A 25,353-nucleotide genomic window follows, 5' to 3' on the forward strand; every position below is an offset into this window, starting at 1 on the left:
CAAAGAATGGCACTGGTTTAGGGAAGAGTGTGAAGACAGGTGGGAATGATGGCTTCACTAGAAAGGGTGTGGGCAGAGAAGAGTTATGTGCCAGGTAAGGACAGGGGAGGGTGTCTTTTCAGGTGGGGTTGATGGGCAAAAGGAGTATGGCTGGGTTCAGCTCACCTTGATATTTTTTCTGGACCTCAATTGATAGGAGGTCTTCATCTTCTCCTCGGTAACAGGAGGTGGGTGTTCCATAACTACTCTGGAGCCTTGTGGCTTCCCAGTCACCTCAGTCATTTGCAGGACTCACAGTGGTCTGCTCAGAGCCCCTGAGCACCCCTCTATATACCCGTCCCCATGGAGCCTCACCCTCATGTTTGATGAGGTCAGCAAGTCTCTTCCCCAGCCAATGGTGGCCCTGGGTGAGCTTTGACATCACAAAGCCCCATCCTGACATGTCTAGCGGAGGATGGGGAGCAATTCAGATGATTTGCTGGGAGAAATGAGGCATTAGTAATGCCCTCAAGAGGCCTCCAAACTCACCTGCCACCCTCACCTCTATGTCAACTCTGATGGGTCACACAGCAGGCAGAGTGCATCTCCTCCCAACCTTGCCCCACAGCCACACACCTCAGGCATTCATTCTGTTCTCTCTCAGCTTTCACCATTATCTAGCTTTTCATATCTTGCCTAAGCTCCCTCCATGACAACTAGGTTGTGTTTAAGTGTCTGTGGAAGCGAGAATCATTGCTCGTTCATCCTGCAATGTGGTCTTAATGCACCTTGAAGCCCATTGAATTCTGGGCCAGCCGACAGAAACCTTTCCATCTCGCCTTCTTGTCTCAGTGTTCCAGGAGCTCGCTTCCGTTTTAAGGCCTCCAGTCGGAAACCCTTTTCTTCATGCTGGGAGCATGCAGTGAATACACTTGCCCTGGCTCCACACGGAGCTGTCTCGTTTGAAGTCTAGGACTCAGGGTCACCTCACTAGGAGTACTACCCAGGCTTGGGTTTGTACATGGTGTTGGGGATGGGGCAGAGAAATCCATGATTCAGGTTGTGCTGGGGGATCCCATGCAGGAAATGCCCACCTGCGGCTGATTAGTATTTCCAGCAAGGGGTGGAGCTTGCCCAGAGCTGTGTGAACCTTGTGTGCAAAGGTCTTCTCAAGACGTGCCCTCACAAATCTCTTCTCTCAACTTGTTTTCTTGCTGGAAGTTCCCTTGGAGCTTACCTCACAGCCAAAACCATGGTGGAATTCATTTCCATGAGCAGCTGCCACAAGCTTCCAGGTTCTTGGACAAAACACTGAGTCATCCTGTCCTGTGCATCTAGTTCCTATGGTCTCTCATGGAGCTGGTTGGCTCTGGAGGATAGTGGAATGGATTGTGTGCTCCACCTCAGTCCTCGTTTTTCCAATTGACTCGTAGGGTCAACCAGCCTGAGGGGCACCCCTGGGGACAGTTTGTTGGCTTAGTGGGTCTTCCTTGGTTTCCTGTCAAGTGTTCACATCCTGGTGTCCACTTGTTGCTTACTCACCCAGGGGCCATCACACTGCTGAACATTTTAAGAGGCAGAAAAAGCACACCGTAAACAAACCCAAAAGTTGACTCTTAGAATTGTTAGAAGATCTTAAAACCTGATAGAAAAATGGGCAAGAGGCACGAGCCATCACTTTATAAGAAAGATGTATCACTGGCCGTGAAATTTATGAAGACATGTTTAAAGTCAGGAGCAGCCATTCACAAGAAGAATATGGAACTAGCCCAGAACCACGTTAAAATATATTAAATCTCAAAAAGCTAAGAAAAATCCTACTACAATTCCCTTGAGAACTGAAACGCAGGCAGAAGTGGCATAGATTTTAGTAATTGCAGGCAGATACATTGAGATACTTGGAATAACTGCGTTTTCTGTGTTCTAAAAGTAAGGAGAGACATGGAAATCCTAAAATAGACCCCAGTTGATCTTACAGATATGACAATCATAGTGTCAGATGAAGCCCATTTTAAGGGTTTCCTAATGGCTCAGACAGTATCAAAAAAAAAAAATCCAACCAAACAAACAAACAAAAAAACCCACCTCCAACATGGGAGACCAGGATTCAATCCCTGGGTTCGGTAGATACCCTGGAGGGCGGAATGGCAGCCTGCTCCAGTATGCTTGCCTGGAGAATCACCATGGACAAAGAAGCCTGGCGGGCTACAGACCATGGGGTCAAAAAGAGTTGGAGCCGGATGAGTAAGGAAGCACAGCACAGCACAGCACAATGAATATTTGTGAAAGAAAGGCAGGTAGTGAGGAAAGAGGGAGAAAGGGAAACAAGGGTATTGAAAGGAAGGAAAGAAAATCCTCCGTTGTTGGTGAGAATAGAGCAACCAGAGATGTCCCCCTGGAGGACAGCACCACACACGACCATCTGAGCAGTCTCAGACGGTTTGAAACAACTATCTCCAACTTTGGTCCCACTCCTTCAACCAAACTCATGTGCAGGGCTTACCATTAACAGGCTAACAGTCATCATGGTTTCTCCTCAGTCAAATCGTGATTCACCCAGAAGTGAAAAAGACACGTGGGCCCCAATGTTCATCACAACACTATTTACAGTAGCCAGGGCATGGAAGCAACCTAGATATCCATCAGAAGACAAATGGGTAAGAAAGCTGTGGTACATAGACACAATGGAATATTGCTCAGCCATTACAAAAAACACTTTTGAATCCATTCTAATGAGGTGGATGAAAGTGGAGCCTATTATACAGAGCGAAGTAAGTCAGAAAGAAAAACACCAGTACACTATACTAAGGCATATATATTGAATTCGGAAGATGGAGATGATAACCCTATATGGGAGACAGCAAAAGAGACACAGATTCACAGGACAGTCTTTTGGACTCTGTGGGACACGGCGAGGGCGGGCTGATCTGAGAGAACTGCACTGAAACATGTATATTATCATATGTGAAAGGGATAGCCAGTCCATGTTGGATGCATAAGACAGGGTGCACAGGGCTGGTGCACTGGGCTGACCCAGAGGGATGGGATGGGGAGGGAGGTGAGAGGGGGGATCAGGATGGGGAACACATATACACCGATGGCTGATTCCTGTCAATATGTGGCAAAAACAACCACAATATTGTAAAGTAATTACCCACCAATTGAAATAAATAAAATAAAATAAAATACATTCCTTTGCCCAAAAGGGCCTAATCAGTATTGGCTTTTTGAGCTCCGAAAACGCCATTTTTTCCCTTCCTTTCTTCCCTCCTTCCTCCCCCCTCTTTCTTTCCTTTGCTTTCTTATTATATCAAAGTGAAAGCTTGCTTTCCATTTATAGTTATGACAAAGTCCTGGCTCTATTCCCCATGTTGTACAATGCATCCCTGAACTCATCTTCCACCTAACTAACACTGCGTGCCTCCCACTCCCCCACCTCGGTATTGCCCCTTCCTCTGCCTCTCCCCGCTGGTAACCAGTAGATGCTTCTCTATATCTGTTTGCCTCCATTTTTATCATATACTCTACTTTGCAGTATCTTTAGATTTTATAAGTGATATCATACAGTATTTGTCTACCTCTGTCTGAGTTATTTTACTCAATATTCTACCTTCCATGTGGCTGCAAGTGTCAATATTCCATTCTTTGGATGGGGCATCACTTTTGTATGCCTTTTTAACAAATGGCACTGCCCCCCCACACACGACACAGCTCCCCAGCTAAGTGTCCTTCTCTGCACGCACACAGAGAAACACCAAGTCCTCTTCCTCTTCTCCCATGGGAAGTCTGTCTTTGAAGCTCCGTCTGGAACCAGTTCTTCCCCCTACTTTCTGGAAACCTGGACCTTCTTGCCCCATCTCCAACTCCACAGAAGCCATCTCCCTCCCTCCTTACACATTTATCCCTTCCCTGCCCTCTCTGCCACCCAGTATCAGGGAACTGAGAGACAAACATAATTTCACATCAGGTTTATTTTATTCTATTTTTCTTATTACTGTATGCAGTTGTTATAATATTCAGCATCAGTACTGTAGGCCAGTACTCAGCGGAGAGACCCCTGAGAATTTCTGAGGTGTCTAGCCATGCCCCGAAGTCACGGGCTGTCCACTGGTCTAGCTGGAAAGGCAGGGGTCTCCATGGTCTCTGGGATCTCCTCTGGTTCGTTCTGATTAACTGGAATGGCAGGGGTCTCCATGGTCTCTGGGACCTCCTCTGGTTCATTCTGATTAGCTGGAAATGCAGGGGTCTCCATGGTCCCTAGGACCTCCTCTGGTTCTTCTGATTAGCTCGAATGGCCGGGGTCTCCATGGTGTCTGGGACCTCCTCTGGTTACTTCTGATTAACTGGAATGGCAGGGGTCTCCATGGTCTCTGGGAACTCGTCTGGTTAATACTGATTAGCTGGAAATGCAGGGGTCTCCATGGTCCCTAGGACCTCCTCTGGTTCTTCTGATTAGCTCAAATGGCAGGGGTCTCCATGGTGTCTGGGACCTCCTCTGGTTACTTCTGATTAACTGGAATGGCAGGGGTCTCCATGGTCTCTGGGACCTCCTCTGGTTCCTTCTGATTCAGCTGTTCATTTGCCTTGGAACTCTGGCTACAGAGCTTTGAGCATCTCATTTTCTTAAGCATTTTTGTGGTGGGAGGTTTCTGAGAAGTTCTCTTGGGAATCTTTCCAGAATGGGATTCTTCACACTCACAGTTACCCGGCCCACATGGAGAAGTCAAGAGAGGGAGCAAAGAATGGCACTGGTTTAGGGAAGAGTGTGAAGACAGGTGGGAATGATGGCTTCACTAGAAAGGGTGTGGGCAGAGAAGAGTTATGTGCCAGGTAAGGACAGGGGAGGGTGTCTTTTCAGGTGGGGTTGATGGGCAAAAGGAGTATGGCTGGGTTCAGCTCACCTTGATAGTTTTTCTGGACCTCAATTGATAGGAGGTCTTCATCTTCTTACCCATCTTGTCTGGGTAACAGGAGGTGGGTGTTCCATAACTACTCTGGAGCCTTGTGGCTTCCCAGTCACCTCAGTCATTTGCAGGACTCACAGTGGTCTGCTCAGAGCCCCTGAGCACCCCGCTATATACCCGTCCCCATGGAGCCTCACCCTCATGTTTGATGAGGTCAGCAAGTCTCTTCCCCAGCCAATGGTGGCCCTGGGTGAGCTTTGACATCACAAAGCCCCATCCTGACATGTCTAGCGGAGGATGGGGAGCAATTCAGATGATTTGCTGGGAGAAATGAGGCATTAGTAATGCCCTCAAGAGGCCTCCAAACTCACCTGCCACCCTCACCTCTATGTCAACTCTGATGGGTCACACAGCAGGCAGAGTGCCTCTCCTCCCAACCTTGCCCCACAGCCACACACCTCAGGCATTCATTCTGTTCTCTCTCAGCTTTCACCATTATCTAGCTTTTCATATCTTGCCTAAACTCCCTCCATGACAACTAGGTTGTGTTGAAGTGTCTGTGGAATCGAGAATCATTGCTTGTTCATCCTGCAATGTGGTCTTAATGCACCTTGAAGCCCATTGAATTCTGGGCCAGCCGACAGAAACCTTTCCATCCCGCCTTCTTGTCTCAGTGTTCCAGGAGCTCGCTTCCGTTTTAAGGCCTCCAGTCGGAAACCCTTTTCTTCATGCTGGGAGCATGCAGGGAATACACTTGCCCTGGCTCCACACGGAGCTGTCTCGTTTGAAGTCTAGGACTCAGGGTCACCTCACTAGGAGTACTACCCAGGCTTGGGTTTGTACATGGTGTTGGGGATGGGGCAGAGAAATCCATGATTCAGGTTGTGCTGTGGGATCCCATGCAGGAAATGCCCACCTGCAGCTGATTAGTATTTCCAGCAAGGGGTGGAGCTTGCCCAGAGCTGTGTGAACCTTGTGTGCAAAGGTCTTCTCAAGACGTGCCCTCACAAATCTCTTCTCTCATCTTGTTTTCTTGCTGGAAGCTCCCTTGGAGCTTACCTCACAGCCAAAACCATGGTGGAATTCATTTCCATGAGCAGCTGCCACAAGCTTCCAGGTTCTTGGACAAAACACTGAGTCATCCTGTCCTGTGCATCTAGTTCCTATGGTCTCTCATGGAGCTGGTTGGCTCTGGAGGATAGTGGAATGGATTGTGTGCTCCACCTCAGTCCTCGTTTTTCCAATTGACTCGTAGGGTCAACCAGCCTGAGGGGCACCCCTGGGGACAGTTTGTTGGCTTGGTGGGTCTTCCTTGGTTTCCTGTCAAGTGTTCACATCCTGGTGTCCACTTGTTGCTTACTCACCCAGGGGCCATCACACTGCTGAACATTTTAAGAGGCAGAAAAAGCACACCGTAAACAAACCCAAAAGTTGACTCTTAGAATTGTTAGAAGATCTTAAAACCTGATAGAAAAATGGGCAAGAGGCACGAGCCATCACTTTATGAGAAAGATGTATCACTGGCCGTGAAATTTATGAAGACATGTTTAAAGTCAGGAGCAGCCAATTCACAAGAAGAATATGGAACTAGCCCAGAACCACGTTAAAATATATTAAATCTCAAAAAGGTAAGAAAAATCCTACTACAATTCCCTTGAGAACTGAAACGCAGGCAGAAGTGGCATAGATTTTAGTAATTGCAGGCAGATACATTGAGGTACTTGGAATAACTGCGTTTTGTGTGTTCTAAAAGTAAGGAGAGACATGGAAATCCTAAAATAGACCCCAGTTGATCTTACAGATATGACAATCATAGTGTCAGATGAAGCCCATTTTAAGGGTTTCCTGATGGCTCAGACAGTATAAAAAAAAAAAAAAAAAACCAACCAAACAAACAAACAAAAAAACCCACCTGCAACATGGGAGACCTGGGTTCAATCCCTGGGTTGGGTAGATCCCCTGGAGGGCGGAATGGCAGCCTGCTCCAGTATGCTTGCCTGGAGAATCACCATGGACAAAGATGCCTGGCGGGCTACAGACCATGGGGTCAAAAAGAGTTGGAGCCGGCTGAGTAAGGAAGCACAGCACAGCACAGCACAATGAATATTTGTGAAAGAAAGGCAGGTTGTGAGGAAAGAGGGAGAAAGGGAAACAAGGGTATCGAAAGGAAGGAAAGAAAATCCTCCGTTGTTGGTGAGAATAGAGCAACCAGAGATGTCCCCCTGGAGGACAGCACCACACATGACCATCTGAACAGTCTCAGACGGTTTGAAACAACTATCTCCAACTTTGGTACCACTCCTTCAACCAAACTCATGCGCAGGGCTTACCATTAACAGGCTAACAGTCATCATGGTTTCTCCTCAGTCAAATCGTGATTCACCCAGAAGTGAAAAAGACACGTGGGCCCCAATGTTCATCACAGCACTATTTACAGTAGCCAGGGCATGGAAGCAACCTAGATGTCCATCAGCAGACAAATGGTTAAGAAACCTGTGGTACATAGACACAATGGAATATTGCTCAGCCATTACAAAGAACACTTTTGAATCCATTCTTATGAGGTGGATGAAAGTGGAGCCTATTATACAGAGCGAAGTAAGTCAGAAAGAAAAACACCAGTACACTATACTAAGGCATATATATTGAATTTCAGAAGATGGAGATGATAACCCTATATGGGAGACAGCAAAAGAGACACAGATTCACAGGACAGTCTTTTGGACTCTGTGGGACACGGCGAGGGCGGGCTGATCTGAGAGAACTGCACTGAAACATGTATATTATCATATGTGAAAGGGATAGCCAGTCCATGTTGGATGCATAAGACAGGGTGCACAGGGCTGGTGCACTGGGCTGACCCAGAGGGATGGGATGGGGAGGGAGGTGAGAGGGGGGATCAGGATGGGGAACACATATACACCGATGGCTGATTCCTGTCAATATGTGGCAAAAACAACCACAATATTGTAAAGTAATTACCCACCAATTGAAATAAATAAAATAAAATAAAATACATTCCTTTGCCCAAAAGGGCCTAATCAGTATTGGCTTTTTGAGCTCCGAAAACGCCATTTTTCCCCTTCCTTTCTTCCCTCCTTCCTCCCCCCTCTTTCTTTCCTTTGCTTTCTTATTATATCAAAGTGAAAGCTTGCTTTCCATTTATAGTTATGACAAACTCCTGGCTCTATTCCCCATGTTGTACAATGCATCCCTGAACTCATCTTCCACCTAACTAACACTGCGTGCCTCCCACTCCCCCACCTCGGTATTGCCCCTTCCTCTTCCTCTCCCCGCTGGTAACCAGTAGATGCTTCTCTATATCTGTTTGCCTCCATTTTTATCATATACTCTACTTTGCGGTATCTTTAGATTTTATAAGTGATATCATACAGTATTTGTCTACCTCTGTCTGAGTTATTTTACTCAATATTCTACCTTCCATGTGGCTGCAAGTGTCAATATTCCATTCTTTGGATGGGGCATCACTTTTGTATGCCTTTTTAACAAATGGCACTGCCCCCCCACACACGACACAGCTCCCCAGCTAAGTGTCCTTCTCTGCACGCACACAGAGAAACACCAAGTCCTCTTCCTCTTCTCCCATGGGAAGTCTGTCTTTGAAGCTCCGTCTGGAACCAGTTCTTCCCCCTACTTTCTGGAAACCTGGACCTTCTTGCCCCATCTCCAACTCCACAGAAGCCATCTCCCTCCCTCCTTACACATTTATCCCTTCCCTGCCCTCTCTGCCACCCAGTATCAGGGAACTGAGAGACAAACATAATTTCACATCAGGTTTATTTTATTCTATTTTTCTTATTACTGTATGCAGTTGTTATAATATTCAGCATCAGTACTGTAGGCCAGTACTCAGCAGAGCGACCGTTGAGAATTTCTGAGGTGTCTAGCCATGCCCCGAAGTCACGGGCTGTCCACTGGTCTAGCTGGAAAGGCAGGGGTCTCCATGGTCTCTGGGATCTCCTCTGGTTCGTTCTGATTAACTGGAATGGCAGGGGTCTCCATGGTCTCTGGGACCTCCTCTGGTTCATTCTGATTAGCTGGAAATGCAGGGGTCTTCATGGTCCCTAGGACCTCCTCTGGTTCTTCGGATTAGCTCGAATGGCCGGGGTCTCCATGGTGTCTGGGACCTCCTCTGGTTACTTCTGATTAACTGGAATGGCAGGGGTCTCCATGGTCTCTGCGAACTCGTCTGGTTAATACTGATTAGCTGGAAATGCAGGGGTCTCCATGGTCCCTAGGACCTCCTCTGGTTCTTCTGATTAGCTCAAATGGCAGGGGTCTCCATGGTGTCTGGGACCTCCTCTGGTTACTTCTGATTATCTGGAATGGCAGGGGTCTCCATGGTCTCTGGGACCTCCTCTGGTTCCTTCCGATTCAGCTGTTCATTTGCCTTGGAACTCTGGCTACAGAGCTTTGAGCATCTCATTTTCTTAAGCATTTTTGTGGTGGGAGGTTTCTGAGAAGTTCCCTTGGGAATCTTTCCAGAATGGGATTCTTCACACTCACAGTTACCTGGCCCACATGGAGAAGTCAAGAGAGGGAGCAAAGAATGGCACTGGTTTAGGGAAGAGTGTGAAGACAGGTGGGAATGATGGCTTCACTAGAAAGGGTGTGGGCAGAGAAGAGTTATGTGCCAGGTAAGGACAGGGGAGGGTGTCTTTTCAGGTGGGGTTGATGGGCAAAAGGAGTATGGCTGGGTTCAGCTCACCTTGATAGTTTTTCTGGACCTCAATTGATAGGAGGTCTTCATCTTCTCCTGGGTAACAGGAGGTGGGTGTTCCATAACTACTCTGGAGCCTTGTGGCTTCCCAGTCACCTCAGTCATTTGCAGGACTCACAGTGGTCTGCTCAGAGCCCCTGAGCACCCCGCTATATACCCGTCCCCATGGAGCCTCACCCTCATGTTTGATGAGGTCAGCAAGTCTCTTCCCCAGCCAATGGTGGCCCTGGGTGAGCTTTGACATCACAAAGCCCCATCCTGACATGTCTAGCGGAGGATGGGGAGCAATTCAGATGATTTGCTGGGAGAAATGAGGCATTAGTAATGCCCTCAAGAGGCCTCCAAACTCACCTGCCACCCTCACCTCTATGTCAACTCTGATGGGTCACACAGCAGGCAGAGTGCATCTCCTCCCAACCTTGCCCCACAGCCACACACCTCAGGCATTCATTCTGTTCTCTCTCAGCTTTCACCATTATCTAGCTTTTCATATCTTGCCTAAACTCCCTCCATGACAACTAGGTTGTGTTGAAGTGTCTGTGGAATCGAGAATCATTGCTTATTCATCCTGCAATGTGGTCTTAATGCATCTTGAAGCCCATTGAATTCTGGGCCAGCCGACAGAAACCTTTCCATCTCGCCTTCTTGTCTCAGTGTTCCAGGAGCTCGCTTCCGTTTTAAGGCCTCCAGTCGGAAACCCTTTTCTTCATGCTGGGAGCATGCAGTGAATACACTTGCCCTGGCTCCACACGGAGCTGTCTCGTTTGAAGTCTAGGACTCAGGGTCACCTCACTAGGAGTACTACCCAGGCTTGGGTTTGTACATGGTGTTGGGGATGGGGCAGAGAAATCCATGATTCAGGTTGTGCTGGGGGATCCCATGCAGGAAATGCCCACCTGCGGCTGATTAGTATTTCCAGCAAGGGGTGGAGCTTGCCCAGAGCTGTGTGAACCTTGTGTGCAAAGGTCTTCTCAAGACGTGCCCTCACAAATCTCTTTTCTCAACTTGATTTCTTGCTGGAAGTTCCCTTGGAGATTACCTCACAGCCAAAACCATGGTGGAATTCATTTCCATGAGCAGCTGCCACAAGCTTCCAGGTTCTTGGACAAAACACTGAGTCATCCTGTCCTGTGCATCTAGTTCCTATGGTCTCTCATGGAGCTGGTTGGCTCTGGAGGATAGTGGAATGGATTGTGTGCTCCACCTCAGTCATCGTTTTTTCAATTGACTCGTAGGGTCAACCAGCCTGAGGGGCACCCCTGGGGACAGTTTGTTGGCTTAGTGAGTCTTCCTTGGTTTCCTGTCAAGTGTTCACATCCTGGTGTCCACTTGTTGCTTACTCACCCAGGGGCCATCACACTGCTGAACATTTGAAGAGGCAGAAAAAGCACACCGTAAACAAAATCAAAAGTTGACTCTTAGAATTGTTAGAAGATCTTAAAACCTGATAGAAAAATGGGCAAGAGGCACGAGCCATCACTTTATAAGAAAGATGTATCACTGGCCGTGAAATTTATGAAGACATGTTTAAAGTCAGGAGCAGCCATTCACAAGAAGAATATGGAACTAGCCCAGAACCACGTTAAAATATATTAAATCTCAAAAAGGTAAGAAAAATCCTACTACAATTCCCTTGAGAACTGAAACGCAGGCAGAAGTGGCATAGATTTTAGTAATTGCAGGCAGATACATTGAGATACTTGGAATAACGGCGTTTTGTGTGTTCTAAAGGTAAGGAGAGACATGGAAATCCTAAAATTTACCCCAGTTGATCTTAGAGATATGACAATCATAGTGTCAGATGAAGCCCATTTTAAGGGTTTCCTGATGGCTCAGACAGTAGAAAAAAAAAAAAAAACCAAGCAAACAAACAAACAAAAAAACCCACCTGCAACATGGGAGACCAGGATTCAATCCCTGGGTTCGGTAGATCCCCTGGAGGGCGGAATGGCAGCCTGCTCCAGTATGCTTGCCTGGAGAATCACCATGGACAAAGAAGCCTGGTGGGCTACAGACCATGGGGTCAAAAAGAGTTGGAGCCGGCTAAGTAAGGAAGCACAGCACAGCACAGCACAATGAATATTTGTGAAAGAAAGGCAGGTAGTGAGGAAAGAGGGAGAAAGGGAAACAAGGGTATTGAAAGGAAGGAAAGAAAATCCTCCGTTGTCGGTGAGAATAGAGCAACCAGAGATGTCCCCCTGGAGGACAGCACCACACACGACCATCTGAGCAGTCTCAGACGGTTTGAAACAACTATCTCCAACTTTGGTCCCACTCCTTCAACCAAACTCATGTGCAGGGCTTACCATTAACAGGCTAACAGTCATCATGGTTTCTCCTCAGTCAAATCGTGATTCACCCAGAAGTGAAAAAGACACGTGGGCCCCAATGTTTATCACAACACTATTTACAGTAGCCAGGGCATGGAAGCAACCTAGATATCCATCAGAAGACAAATGGGTAAGAAAGCTGTGGTACATAGACACAATGGAATATTGCTCAGCCATTACAAAGAACACTTTTGAATCCATTCTAATGAGGTGGATGAAAGTGGAGCCTATTATACAGAGCGAAGTAAGTCAGAAAGAAAAACACCAGTACACTATACTAAGGCATATATACTGAATTTCGGACAATGGAGATGATAACCCTATATGGGAGACAGCAAAATAGACACAGATTCACAGGACAGTCTTTTGGACTCTGTGGGACACGGCGAGGGCGGGCTGATCTGAGAGAACTGCACTGAAACATGTATATTATCATATGTGAAAGGGATAGCCAGTCCATGTTGGATGCATAAGACAGGGTGCACAGGGCTGGTGCACTGGGCTGACCCAGAGGGATGGGATGGGGAGGGAGGTGAGAGGGGGGATCAGGATGGGGAACACATATACACCAATGGCTGATTCCTGTCAATATGTGGCAAAAACAACCACAATATTGTAAAGTAATTACCCACCAAATAAAATAAATAAAATAAAATAAAATACATTCCTTTGCCCAAAAGGGCCTAATCAGTATTGGCTTTTTGAGCTCCGAAAACGCCATTTTTCCCCTTCCTTTCTTCCCTCCTTCCTCCCCCCTCTTTCTTTCCTTTGCTTTCTTATTATATCAAAGTGAAAGCTTGCTTTCCATTTATAGTTATGACAAAGTCCTGTCTCTATTCCCCATGTTGTACAATGCATCCCTGAACTCATCTTCCACCTAACTAACACTGCGTGCCTCCCACTCCCCCACCTCGGTATTGCCCCTTCCTCTTCCTCTCCCCGCTGGTAACCAGTAGATGCTTCTCTATATCTGTTTGCCTCCATTTTTATCATATACTCTACTTTGCGGTATCTTTAGATTTTATAAGTGATATCATACAGTATTTGTCTACCTCTGTCTGAGTTATTTTACTCAATATTCTACCTTCCATGTGGCTGCAAGTGTCAATATTCCATTCTTTGGATGGGGCATCACTTTTGTATGCCTTTTTAACAAATGGCACTGCCCCCCCACACACGACACAGCTCCCCAGCTAAGTGTCCTTCTCTGCACGCACACAGAGAAACACCAAGTCCTCTTCCTCTTCTCCCATGGGAAGTCTGTCTTTGAAGCTCCGTCTGGAACCAGTTCTTCCCCCTACTTTCTGGAAACCTGGACCTTCTTGCCCCATCTCCAACTCCACAGAAGCCATCTCCCTCCCTCCTTACACATTTATCCCTTCCCTGCCCTCTCTGCCACCCAGTATCAGGGAACTGAGAGACAAACATAATTTCACATCAGGTTTATTTTATTCTATTTTTCTTATTACTGTATGCAGTTGTTATAATATTCAGCATCAGTACTGTAGGCCAGTACTCAGCAGAGCGACCGTTGAGAATTTCTGAGGTGTCTAGCCATGCCCCGAAGTCACGGGCTGTCCACTGGTCTAGCTGGAAAGGCAGGGGTCTCCATGGTCTCTGGGATCTCCTCTGGTTCGTTCTGATTAACTGGAATGGCAGGGGTCTCCATGGTCTCTGGGACCTCCTCTGGTTCATTCTGATTAGCTGGAAATGCAGGGGTCTCCATGGTCCCTAGGACCTCCTCTGGTTCTTCTGATTAGCTCGAATGGCCGGGGTCTCCATGGTGTCTGGGACCTCCTCTGGTTACTTCTGATTAACTGGAATGGCAGGGGTCTCCATGGTCTCTGGGAACTCGTCTGGTTAATACTGATTAGCTGGAAATGCAGGGGTCTCCATGGTCCCTAGGACCTCCTCTGGTTCTTCTGATTAGCTCAAATGGCAGGGGTCTCCATGGTGTCTGGGACCTCCTCTGGTTACTTCTGATTAACTGGAATGGCAGGGGTCTCCATGGTCTCTGGGACCTCCTCTGGTTCCTTCCGATTCAGCTGTTCATTTGCCTTGGAACTCTGGCTGCAGAGCTTTGAGCATCTCATTTTCTTAAGCATTTTTGTGGTGGGAGGTTTCTGAGAAGTTCCCTTGGGAATCTTTCCAGAATGGGATTCCTCACACTCACAGTTACCCGGCCCACATGGAGAAGTCAAGAGAGGGAGCAAAGAATGGCACTGGTTTAGGGAAGAGTGTGAAGACAGGTGGGAATGATGGCTTCACTAGAAAGGGTGTGGGCAGAGAAGAGTTATGTGCCAGGTAAGGACAGGGGAGGGTGTCTTTTCAGGTGGGGTTGATGGGCAAAAGGAGTATGGCTGGGTTCAGCTCACCTTGATAGTTTTTCTGGACCTCAATTGATAGGAGGTCTTCATCTTCTCCTGGGTAACAGGAGGTGGGTGTTCCATAACTACTCTGGAGCCTTGTGGCTTCCCAGTCACCTCAGTCATTTGCAGGACTCACAGTGGTCTGCTCAGAGCCCCTGAGCACCCCGCTATATACCCGTCCCCATGGAGCCTCACCCTCATGTTTTATGAGGTCAGCAAGTCTCTTCCCCAGCCAATGGTGGCCCTGGGTGAGCTTTGACATCACAAAGCCCCATCCTGACATGTCTAGCGGAGGATGGGGAGCAATTCAGATGATTTGCTGGGAGAAATGAGGCTTTAGTAATGCCCTCAAGAGGCCTCCAAACTCACCTGCCACCCTCACCTCTATGTCAACTCTGATGGGTCACACAGCAGGCAGAGTGCATCTCCTCCCAACCTTGCCCCACAGCCACACGCCTCAGGCATTCATTCTGTTCTCTCTCAGCTTTCACCATTATCTAGCTTTTCATATCTTGCCTAAACTCCCTCCATGACAACTAGGTTGTGTTTAAGTGTCTGTGGAAGCGAGAATCATTGTTTGTTCATCCTGCAATGTGGTCTTAATGCACCTTGAAGCCCATTGAATTCTGGGCCAGCCGACAGAAACCTTTCCATCCCGCCTCCTTGTCTCAGTGTTCCAGGAGCTCGCTTCCGTTTTAAGGCCTCCAGTCGGAAACCCTTTTCTTCATGCTGGGAGCATGCAGTGAATACACTTGCCCTGGCTCCACATCGAGCTGTCTCGTTTGAAGTCTAGGACTCAGGGTCACTTCACTAGGAGTACTACCCAGGCTTGGGTTTGTACATGGTGTTGGGGATGGGGCAGAGAAATCCATGATTCAGGTTGTGCTGGGGGATCCCATGCAGGAAATGCCCACCTGCGGCTGATTAGTATTTCCAGCAAGGGGTGGAGCTTGCCCAGAGCTGTGTGAACCTTGTGTGCAAAGGTCTTCTCAAGACGTGCCCTCACAAATCTCTTTTCTCAACTTGATTTCTTGCTGGAAGTTCCCTTGGAGATTACCTCACAGCCAAAACCATGGTGGAATTCATTTCCATGAGCAGCTGCCACAAGCTTCCAGGTTCTTGGACAAAACACTGAGTCATCCTGTCCTGTGCATCTAGTTCCTATGGTCTCTCATGGAGCTGGTTGGCTCTGGAGGATAGTGGAATGGATTGTGTGCTCCACCTCAGTCATCGTTTTTTCAATTGACTCGTAGGGTCAACCAGCCTGAGGGGCACCCCTGGGGACAGTTTGCTGGCTTAGTGAGTCTTCCTTGGTTTCCTGTCAAGTGTTCACATCCTGGTGTCCACTTGTTGCTTACTCACCCAGGGGCCATCACACTGCTGAACATTTTAAGAGGCAGAAAAAGCACACCGTAAACAAACCCAAAAGTTGACTCTTAGAATTGTTAGAAGATCTTAAAACCTGATAGAAAAATGGGCAAGAGGCACGAGCCATCACTTTATAAGAAAGATGTATCACTGGCCGTGAAATTTATGAAGACATGTTTAAAGTCAGGAGCAGCCATTCACAAGAAGAATATGGAACTAGCCCAGAACCACGTTAAAATATATTAAATCTCAAAAAGGTAAGAAAAATCCTACTACAATTCCCTTGAGAACTGAAACGCAGGCAGAAGTGGCATAGATTTTAGTAATTGCAGGCAGATACATTGAGATACTTGGAATAACGGCGTTTTGTGTGTTCTAAAGGTAAGGAGAGACATGGAAATCCTAAAATTTACCCCAGTTGATCTTAGAGATATGACAATCATAGTGTCAGATGAAGCCCATTTTAAGGGTTTCCTGATGGCTCAGACAGTATAAAAAAAAAAAAAAAAAACAAGCAAACAAACAAACAAAAAAACCCACCTGCAACATGGGAGACCAGGATTCAATCCCTGGGTTCGGTAGATCCCCTGGAGGGCGGAATGGCAGCCTGCTCCAGTATGCTTGCCTGGAGAATCACCATGGACAAAGAAGCCTGGTGGGCTACAGACCATGGGGTCAAAAAGAGTTGGAGCCGGCTAAGTAAGGAAGCACAGCACAGCACAGCACAATGAATATTTGTGAAAGAAAGGCAGGTAGTGAGGAAAGAGGGAGAAAGGGAAACAAGGGTATTGAAAGGAAGGAAAGAAAATCCTCCGTTGTCGGTGAGAATAGAGCAACCAGAGATGTTCCCCAGGAGGACAGCACCACACATGTCCGTCTGAGCAGTCTCAGACGGTTTGAAACAACTATCTCCAACTTTGGTCCCACTCCTTCAACCAAACTCATGTGCAGGGCTTACCACTAACAGCCTAACAGTCATCATGGTTTCTCCTCAGTCAAATCGTGATTCACCCAGAGGTGAAAAAGACACGTGGGCCCCAATGTTCATCACAGCACTATTTACAGTAGCCAAGGCATGGAAGCAACCTAGATATCCATCAGAAGACAAATGGGTAAGAAAGCTGTGGTACATAGACACAATGGAATATTGCTCAGCCATTACAAAGAACACTTTTGAATCCATTCTAATGAGGTGGATGAAAGTGGAGCCTATTATACAGAGCGAAGTAAGTCAGAAAGAAAAACACCAGTACACTATACTAAGGCATATATACTGAATTTCGGACAATGGAGATGATAACCCTATATGGGAGACAGCAAAATAGACACAGATTCACAGGACAGTCTTTTGGACTCTGTGGGACATGGCGAGGGCGGGCTGATCTGAGAGAACTGCACTGAAACATGTATATTATCATATGTGAAAGGGATAGCCAGTCCATGTTGGATGCATAAGACAGGGTGCACAGGGCTGGTGCACTGGGCTGACCCAGAGGGATGGGATGGGGAGGGAGGTGAGAGGGGGGATCAGGATGGGGAACACATATACACCAATGGCTGATTCCTGTCAATATGTGGCAAAAACAACCACAATATTGTAAAGTAATTACCCACCAAATAAAATAAATAAAATAAAATAAAATACATTCCTTTGCCCAAAAGGGCCTAATCAGTATTGGCTTTTTGAGCTCCGAAAACGCCATTTTTCCCCTTCCTTTCTTCCCTCCTTCCTCCCCCCTCTTTCTTTCCTTTGTTTATTATATCAAAGTGAAAGCTTGCTTTCCATTTATAGTTATGACAAAGTCCTGTCTCTATTCCCCATGTTGTACAATGCATCCCTGAACTCATCTTCCACCTAACTAACACTGCGTGCCTCCCACTCCCCCACCTCGGTATTGCCCCTTCCTCTGCCTCTCCCCGCTGGTAACCAGTAGATGCTTCTCTATATCTGTTTGCCTCCATTTTTATCATATACTCTACTTTGCGGTATCTTTAGATTTTATAAGTGATATCATACAGTATTTGTCTACCTCTGTCTGAGTTATTTTACTCAATATTCTACCTTCCATGTGGCTGCAAGTGTCAATATTCCATTCTTTGGATGGGGCATCACTTTTGTATGCCTTTTTAACAAATGGCACTGCCCCCCCACACACGACACAGCTCCCCAGCTAAGTGTCCTTCTCTGCACGCACACAGAGAAACACCAAGTCCTCTTCCTCTTCTCCCATGGGAAGTCTGTCTTTGAAGCTCCGTCTGGAACCAGTTCTTCCCCCTACTTTCTGGAAACCTGGACCTTCTTGCCCCATCTCCAACTCCACAGAAGCCATCTCCCTCCCTCCTTACACATTTATCCCTTCCCTGCCCTCTCTGCCACCCAGTATCAGGGAACTGAGAGACAAACATAATTTCACATCAGGTTTATTTTATTCTATTTTTCTTATTACCGTATGCAGTTGTTATAATACTCAGCATCAGTACTGTAGGCCAGTACTCAGCGGAGAGACCCCTGAGAATTTCTGAGGTGTCTAGCCATGCCCCGAAGTCACTGGCTGTCCACTGGTCTAGCTGGAAAGGCAGGGGTCTCCATGGTCTCTGGGATCTCCTCTGGTTCGTTCTGATTAACTGGAATGGCAGGGGTCTTCCATGGTCTCTGGGACCTCCTCTGGTTCATTCTGATTAGCTGGAAATGCAGGGGTCTCCATGGTCCCTAGGACCTCCTCTGGTTCTTCTGATTAGCTCGAATGGCCGGGGTCTCCATGGTGTCTGGGATCTCCTCTGGTTACTTCTGATTAACTGGAATGGCAGGGGTCTCCATGGTCTCTGGGAACTCGTCTGGTTAATACTGATTAGCTGGAAATGCAGGGGTCTCCATGGTCCCTAGGACCTCCTCTGGTTCTTCTGATTAGCTCAAATGGCAGGGGTCTCCATGGTGTCTGGGACCTCCTCTGGTTACTTCTGATTAACTGGAATGGCAGGGGTCTCCATGGTCTCTGGGACCTCCTCTGGTTCCTTCTGATTCAGCTGTTCATTTGCCTTGGAACTCTGGCTACAGAGCTTTGAGCATCTCATTTTCTTAAGCATTTTTGTGGTGGGAGGTTTCTGAGAAGTTCCCTTGGGAATCTTTCCAGAATGGGATTCTTCACACTCACAGTTACCCGGCCCACATGGAGAAGTCAAGAGAGGGAGCAAAGAATGGCACTGGTTTAGGGAAGAGTGTGAAGACAGGTGGGAATGATGGCTTCACTAGAAAGGGTGTGGGCAGAGAAGAGTTATGTGCCAGGTAAGGACAGGGGAGGGTGTCTTTTCGGGTGGGGTTGATGGGCAAAAGGAGTATGGCTGGGTTCAGCTCACCTTGATATTTTTTCTGGACCTCAATTGATAGGAGGTCTTCATCTTCTCCTGGGTAACAGGAGGTGGGTGTTCCATAACTACTCTGGAGCCTTGTGGCTTCCCAGTCACCTCAGTCATTTGCAGGACTCACAGTGGTCTGCTCAGAGCCCCTGAGCACCCCTCTATATACCCGTCCCCATGGAGCCTCACCCTCATGTTTTATGAGGTCAGCAAGTCTCTTCCCCAGCCAATGGTGGCCCTGGGTGAGCTTTGACATCACAAAGCCCCATCCTGACATGTCTAGCGGAGGATGGGGAGCAATTCAGATGATTTGCTGGGAGAAATGAGGCATTAGTAATGCCCTCAAGAGGCCTCCAAACTCACCTGCCACCCTCACCTCTATGTCAACTCTGATGGGTCACACAGCAGGCAGAGTGCATCTCCTCCCAACCTTGCCCCACAGCCACACACCTCAGGCATTAATTCTGTTCTCTCTCAGCTTTCACCATTATCTAGCTTTTCATATCTTGCCTAAACTCCCTCCATGACAACTAGGTTGTGTTGAAGTGTCTGTGGAAGCGAGAATCATTGTTTGTTCATCCTGCAATGTGGTCTTAATGCACCTTGAAGCCCATTGAATTCTGGGCCAGCCGACAGAAACCTTTCCATCTCGCCTTCTTGTCTCAGTGTTCCAGGAGCTCGCTTCCGTTTTAAGGCCTCCAGTCGGAAACCCTTTTCTTCATGCTGGGAGCATGCAGTGAATACACTTGCCCTGGCTCCACACGGAGCTCTCTCGTTTGAAGTCTAGGACTCAGGGTCACCTCACTAGGAGTACTACCCAGGCTTGGGTTTGTACATGGTGTTGGGGATGGGGCAGAGAAATCCATGATTCAGGTTGTGCTGGGGGATCCCATGCAGGAAATGCCCACCTGCGGCTGATTAGTATTTCCAGCAAGGGGTGGAGCTTGCCCAGAGCTGTGTGAACCTTGTGTGCAAAGGTCTTCTCAAGACGTGCCCTCACAAATCTCTTCTCTCAACTTGTTTTCTTGCTGGAAGTTCCCTTGGAGCTTACCTCACAGCCAAAACCATGGTGGAATTCATTTCCATGAGCAGCTGCCACAAGCTTCCAGGTTCTTGGACAAAACACTGAGTCATCCTGTCCTGTGCATCTAGTTCCTATGGTCTCTCATGGAGCTGGTTGGCTCTGGAGGATAGTGGAATGGATTGTGTGCTCCACCTCAGTCCTCGTTTTTCCAATTGACTCGTAGGGTCAACCAGCCTGAGGGGCACCCCTGGGGACAGTTTGTTGGCTTAGTGGGTCTTCCTTGGTTTCCTGTCAAGTGTTCACATCCTGGTGTCCACTTGTTGCTTACTCACCCAGGGGCCATCACACTGCTGAACATTTTAAGAGGCAGAAAAAGCACACCGTAAACAAACCCAAAAGTTGACTCTTAGAATTGTTAGAAGATCTTAAAACCTGATAGAAAAATGGGCAAGAGGCACGAGCCATCACTTTATAAGAAAGATGTATCACTGGCCGTGAAATTTATGAAGACATGTTTAAAGTCAGGAGCAGCCATTCACAAGAAGAATATGGAACTAGCCCAGAACCACGTTAAAATATATTAAATCTCAAAAAGGTAAGAAAAATCCTACTACAATTCCCTTGAGAACTGAAACGCAGGCAGAAGTGGCATAGATTTTAGTAATTGCAGGCAGATACATTGAGATACTTGGAATAACTGCGTTTTCTGTGTTCTAAAAGTAAGGAGAGACATGGAAATCCTAAAATAGACCCCAGTTGATCTTACAGATATGACAATCATAGTGTCAGATGAAGCCCATTTTAAGGGTTTCCTAATGGCTCAGACAGTATAAAAAAAAAAAAAAAAAAAAAACCAACCAACCAAACAAACAAAAAAACCCACCTGCAACATGGGAGACCAGGATTCAATCCCTGGGTTCGGTAGATCCCCTGGAGGGCGGAATGGCAGCCTGCTCCAGTATGCTTGCCTGGAGAATCACCATGGACAAAGAAGCCTGGCGGGCTACAGACCATGGGGTCAAAAAGAGTTGGAGCCGGATGAGTAAGGAAGCACAGCACAGCACAGCACAATGAATATTTGTGAAAGAAAGGCAGGTAGTGAGGAAAGAGGGAGAAAGGGAAACAAGGGTATTGAAAGGAAGGAAAGAAAATCCTCCGTTGTTGGTGAGAATAGAGCAACCAGAGATGTCCCCCTGGAGGACAGCACCACACACGACCATCTGAGCAGTCTCAGACGGTTTGAAACAACTATCTCCAACTTTGGTCCCACTCCTTCAACCAAACTCATGTGCAGGGCTTACCATTAACAGGCTAACAGTCATCATGGTTTCTCCTCAGTCAAATCGTGATTCACCCAGAAGTGAAAAAGACACGTGGGCCCCAATGTTCATCACAACACTATTTACAGTAGCCAGGGCATGGAAGCAACCTAGATATCCATCAGAAGACAAATGGGTAAGAAAGCTGTGGTACATAGACACAATGGAATATTGCTCAGCCATTACAAAAAACACTTTTGAATCCATTCTAATGAGGTGGATGAAAGTGGAGCCTATTATACAGAGCGAAGTAAGTCAGAAAGAAAAACACCAGTACACTATACTAAGGCATATATATTGAATTCGGAAGATGGAGATGATAACCCTATATGGGAGACAGCAAAAGAGACACAGATTCACAGGACAGTCTTTTGGACTCTGTGGGACACGGCGAGGGCGGGCTGATCTGAGAGAACTGCACTGAAACATGTATATTATCATATGTGAAAGGGATAGCCAGTCCATGTTGGATGCATAAGACAGGGTGCACAGGGCTGGTGCACTGGGCTGACCCAGAGGGATGGGATGGGGAGGGAGGTGAGAGGGGGGATCAGGATGGGGAACACATATACACCGATGGCTGATTCCTGTCAATATGTGGCAAAAACAACCACAATATTGTAAAGTAATTACCCACCAATTGAAATAAATAAAATAAAATAAAATACATTCCTTTGCCCAAAAGGGCCTAATCAGTATTGGCTTTTTGAGCTCCGAAAACGCCATTTTTCCCCTTCCTTTCTTCCCTCCTTCCTCCCCCCTCTTTCTTTCCTTTGCTTTCTTATTATATCAAAGTGAAAGCTTGCTTTCCATTTATAGTTATGACAAAGTCCTGGCTCTATTCCCCATGTTGTACAATGCATCCCTGAACTCATCTTCCACCTAACTAACACTGCGTGCCTCCCCCTCCCCCACCTCGGTATTGCCCCTTCCTCTGCCTCTCCCCGCTGGTAACCAGTAGATGCTTCTCTATATCTGTTTGCCTCCATTTTTATCATATACTCTACTTTGCGGTATCTTTAGATTTTATAAGTGATATCATACAGTATTTGTCTACCTCTGTCTGAGTTATTTTACTCAATATTCTACCTTCCATGTGGCTGCAAGTGTCAATATTCCATTCTTTGGATGGGGCATCACTTTTGTATGCCTTTTTAACAAATGGCACTGCCCCCCCACACACGACACAGCTCCCCAGCTAAGTGTCCTTCTCTGCACGCACACAGAGAAACACCAAGTCCTCTTCCTCTTCTCCCATGGGAAGTCTGTCTTTGAAGCTCCGTCTGGAACCAGTTCTTCCCCCTACTTTCTGGAAACCTGGACCTTCTTGCCCCATCTCCAACTCCACAGAAGCCATCTCCCTCCCTCCTTACACATTTATCCCTTCCCTGCCCTCTCTGCCACCCAGTATCAGGGAACTGAGAGACAAACATAATTTCACATCAGGTTTATTTTATTCTATTTTTCTTATTACTGTATGCAGTTGTTATAATATTCAGCATCAGTACTGTAGGCCAGTACTCAGCAGAGCGACCGTTGAGAATTTCTGAGGTGTCTAGCCATGCCCCGAAGTCACGGGCTGTCCACTGGTCTAGCTGGAAAGGCAGGGGTCTCCATGGTCTCTGGGATCTCCTCTGGTTCGTTCTGATTAACTGGAATGGCAGGGGTCTCCATGGTCTCTGGGACCTCCTCTGGTTCATTCTGATTAGCTGGAAATGCAGGGGTCTCCATGGTCCCTAGGACCTCCTCTGGTTCTTCTGATTAGCTCGAATGGCCGGGGTCTCCATGGTGTCTGGGACCTCCTCTGGTTACTTCTGATTAACTGGAATGGCAGGGGTCTCCATGGTCTCTGGGAACTCGTCTGGTTAATACTGATTAGCTGGAAATGCAGGGGTCTCCATGGTCCCTAGGACCTCCTCTGGTTCTTCTGATTAGCTCAAATGGCAGGGGTCTCCATGGTGTCTGGGACCTCCTCTGGTTACTTCTGATTAACTGGAATGGCAGGGGTCTCCATGGTCTCTGGGACCTCCTCTGGTTCCTTCTGATTCAGCTGTTCATTTGCCTTGGAACTCTGGCTACAGAGCTTTGAGCATCTCATTTTCTTAAGCATTTTTGTGGTGGGAGGTTTCTGAGAAGTTCCCTTGGGAATCTTTCCAGAATGGGATTCTTCACACTCACAGTTACCCGGCCCACATGGAGAAGTCAAGAGAGGGAGCAAAGAATGGCACTGGTTTAGGGAAGAGTGTGAAGACAGATGGGAATGATGGCTTCACTAGAAAGGGTGTGGGCAGAGAAGAGTTATGTGCCAGGTAAGGACAGGGGAGGGTGTCTTTTCAGGTGGGGTTGATGGGCAAAAGGAGTATGGCTGGGTTCAGCTCACCTTGATAGTTTTTCTGGACCTCAATTGATAGGAGGTCTTCATCTTCTCCTCGGTAACAGGAGGTGGGTGTTCCATAACTACTCTGGAGCCTTGTGGCTTCCCAGTCACCTCAGTCATTTGCAGGACTCACAGTGGTCTGCTCAGAGCCCCTGAGCACCCCTCTATATACCCGTCCCCATGGAGCCTCACCCTCATGTTTGATGAGGTCAGCAAGTCTCTTCCCCAGCCAATGGTGGCCCTGGGTGAGCTTTGACATCACAAAGCCCCATCCTGACATGTCTAGCGGAGGATGGGGAGCAATTCAGATGATTTGCTGGGAGAAATGAGGCATGACTAATGCCCTCAAGAGGCCTCCAAACTCACCTGCCACCCTCACCTCTATGTCAACTCTGATGGGTCACACAGCAGGCAGAGTGCATCTCCTCCCAACCTTGCCCCACAGCCACACACCTCAGGCATTCATTCTGTTCTCTCTCAGCTTTCACCATTATCTAGCTTTTCATATCTTGCCTAAACTCCCTCCATGACAACTAGGTTGTGTTGAAGTGTCTGTGGAAGCGAGAATCATTGTTTGTTCATCCTGCAATGTGGTCTTAATGCACCTTGAAGCCCATTGAATTCTGGGCCAGCCGACAGAAACCTTTCCATCTCGCCTTCTTGTCTCAGTGTTCCAGGAGCTCGCTTCCGTTTTAAGGCCTCCAGTCGGAAACCCTTTTCTTCATGCTGGGAGCATGCAGTGAATACACTTGCCCTGGCTCCACACGGAGCTGTCTCGTTTGAAGTCTAGGACTCAGGGTCACCTCACTAGGAGTACTACCCAGGCTTGGGTTTGTACATGGTGTTGGGGATGGGGCAGAGAAATCCATGATTCAGGTTGTGCTGGGGGATCCCATGCAGGAAATGCCCACCTGCGGCTGATTAGTATTTCCAGCAAGGGGTGGAGCTTGCCCAGAGCTGTGTGAACCTTGTGTGCAAAGGTCTTCTCAAGACGTGCCCTCACAAATCTCTTCTCTCAACTTGTTTTCTTGCTGGAAGTTCCCTTGGAGCTTACCTCACAGCCAAAACCATGGTGGAATTCATTTCCATGAGCAGCTGCCACAAGCTTCCAGGTTCTTGGACAAAACACTGAGTCATCCTGTCCTGTGCATCTAGTTCCTATGGTCTCTCATGGAGCTGGTTGGCTCTGGAGGATAGTGGAATGGATTGTGTGCTCCACCTCAGTCCTCGTTTTTCCAATTGACTCGTAGGGTCAACCAGCCTGAGGGGCACCCCTGGGGACAGTTTGTTGGCTTAGTGGGTCTTCCTTGGTTTCCTGTCAAGTGTTCACATCCTGGTGTCCACTTGTTGCTTACTCACCCAGGGGCCATCACACTGCTGAACATTTTAAGAGGCAGAAAAAGCACACCGTAAACAAACCCAAAAGTTGACTCTTAGAATTGTTAGAAGATCTTAAAACCTGATAGAAAAATGGGCAAGAGGCACGAGCCATCACTTTATAAGAAAGATGTATCACTGGCCGTGAAATTTATGAAGACATGTTTAAAGTCAGGAGCAGCCATTCACAAGAAGAATATGGAACTAGCCC

The sequence above is a fragment of the Cervus elaphus genome, chromosome X (genome assembly GCF_910594005.1).
Source record: "Cervus elaphus chromosome X, mCerEla1.1, whole genome shotgun sequence".
NCBI classification, from domain to species: Eukaryota; Metazoa; Chordata; class Mammalia; order Artiodactyla; family Cervidae; genus Cervus; species Cervus elaphus.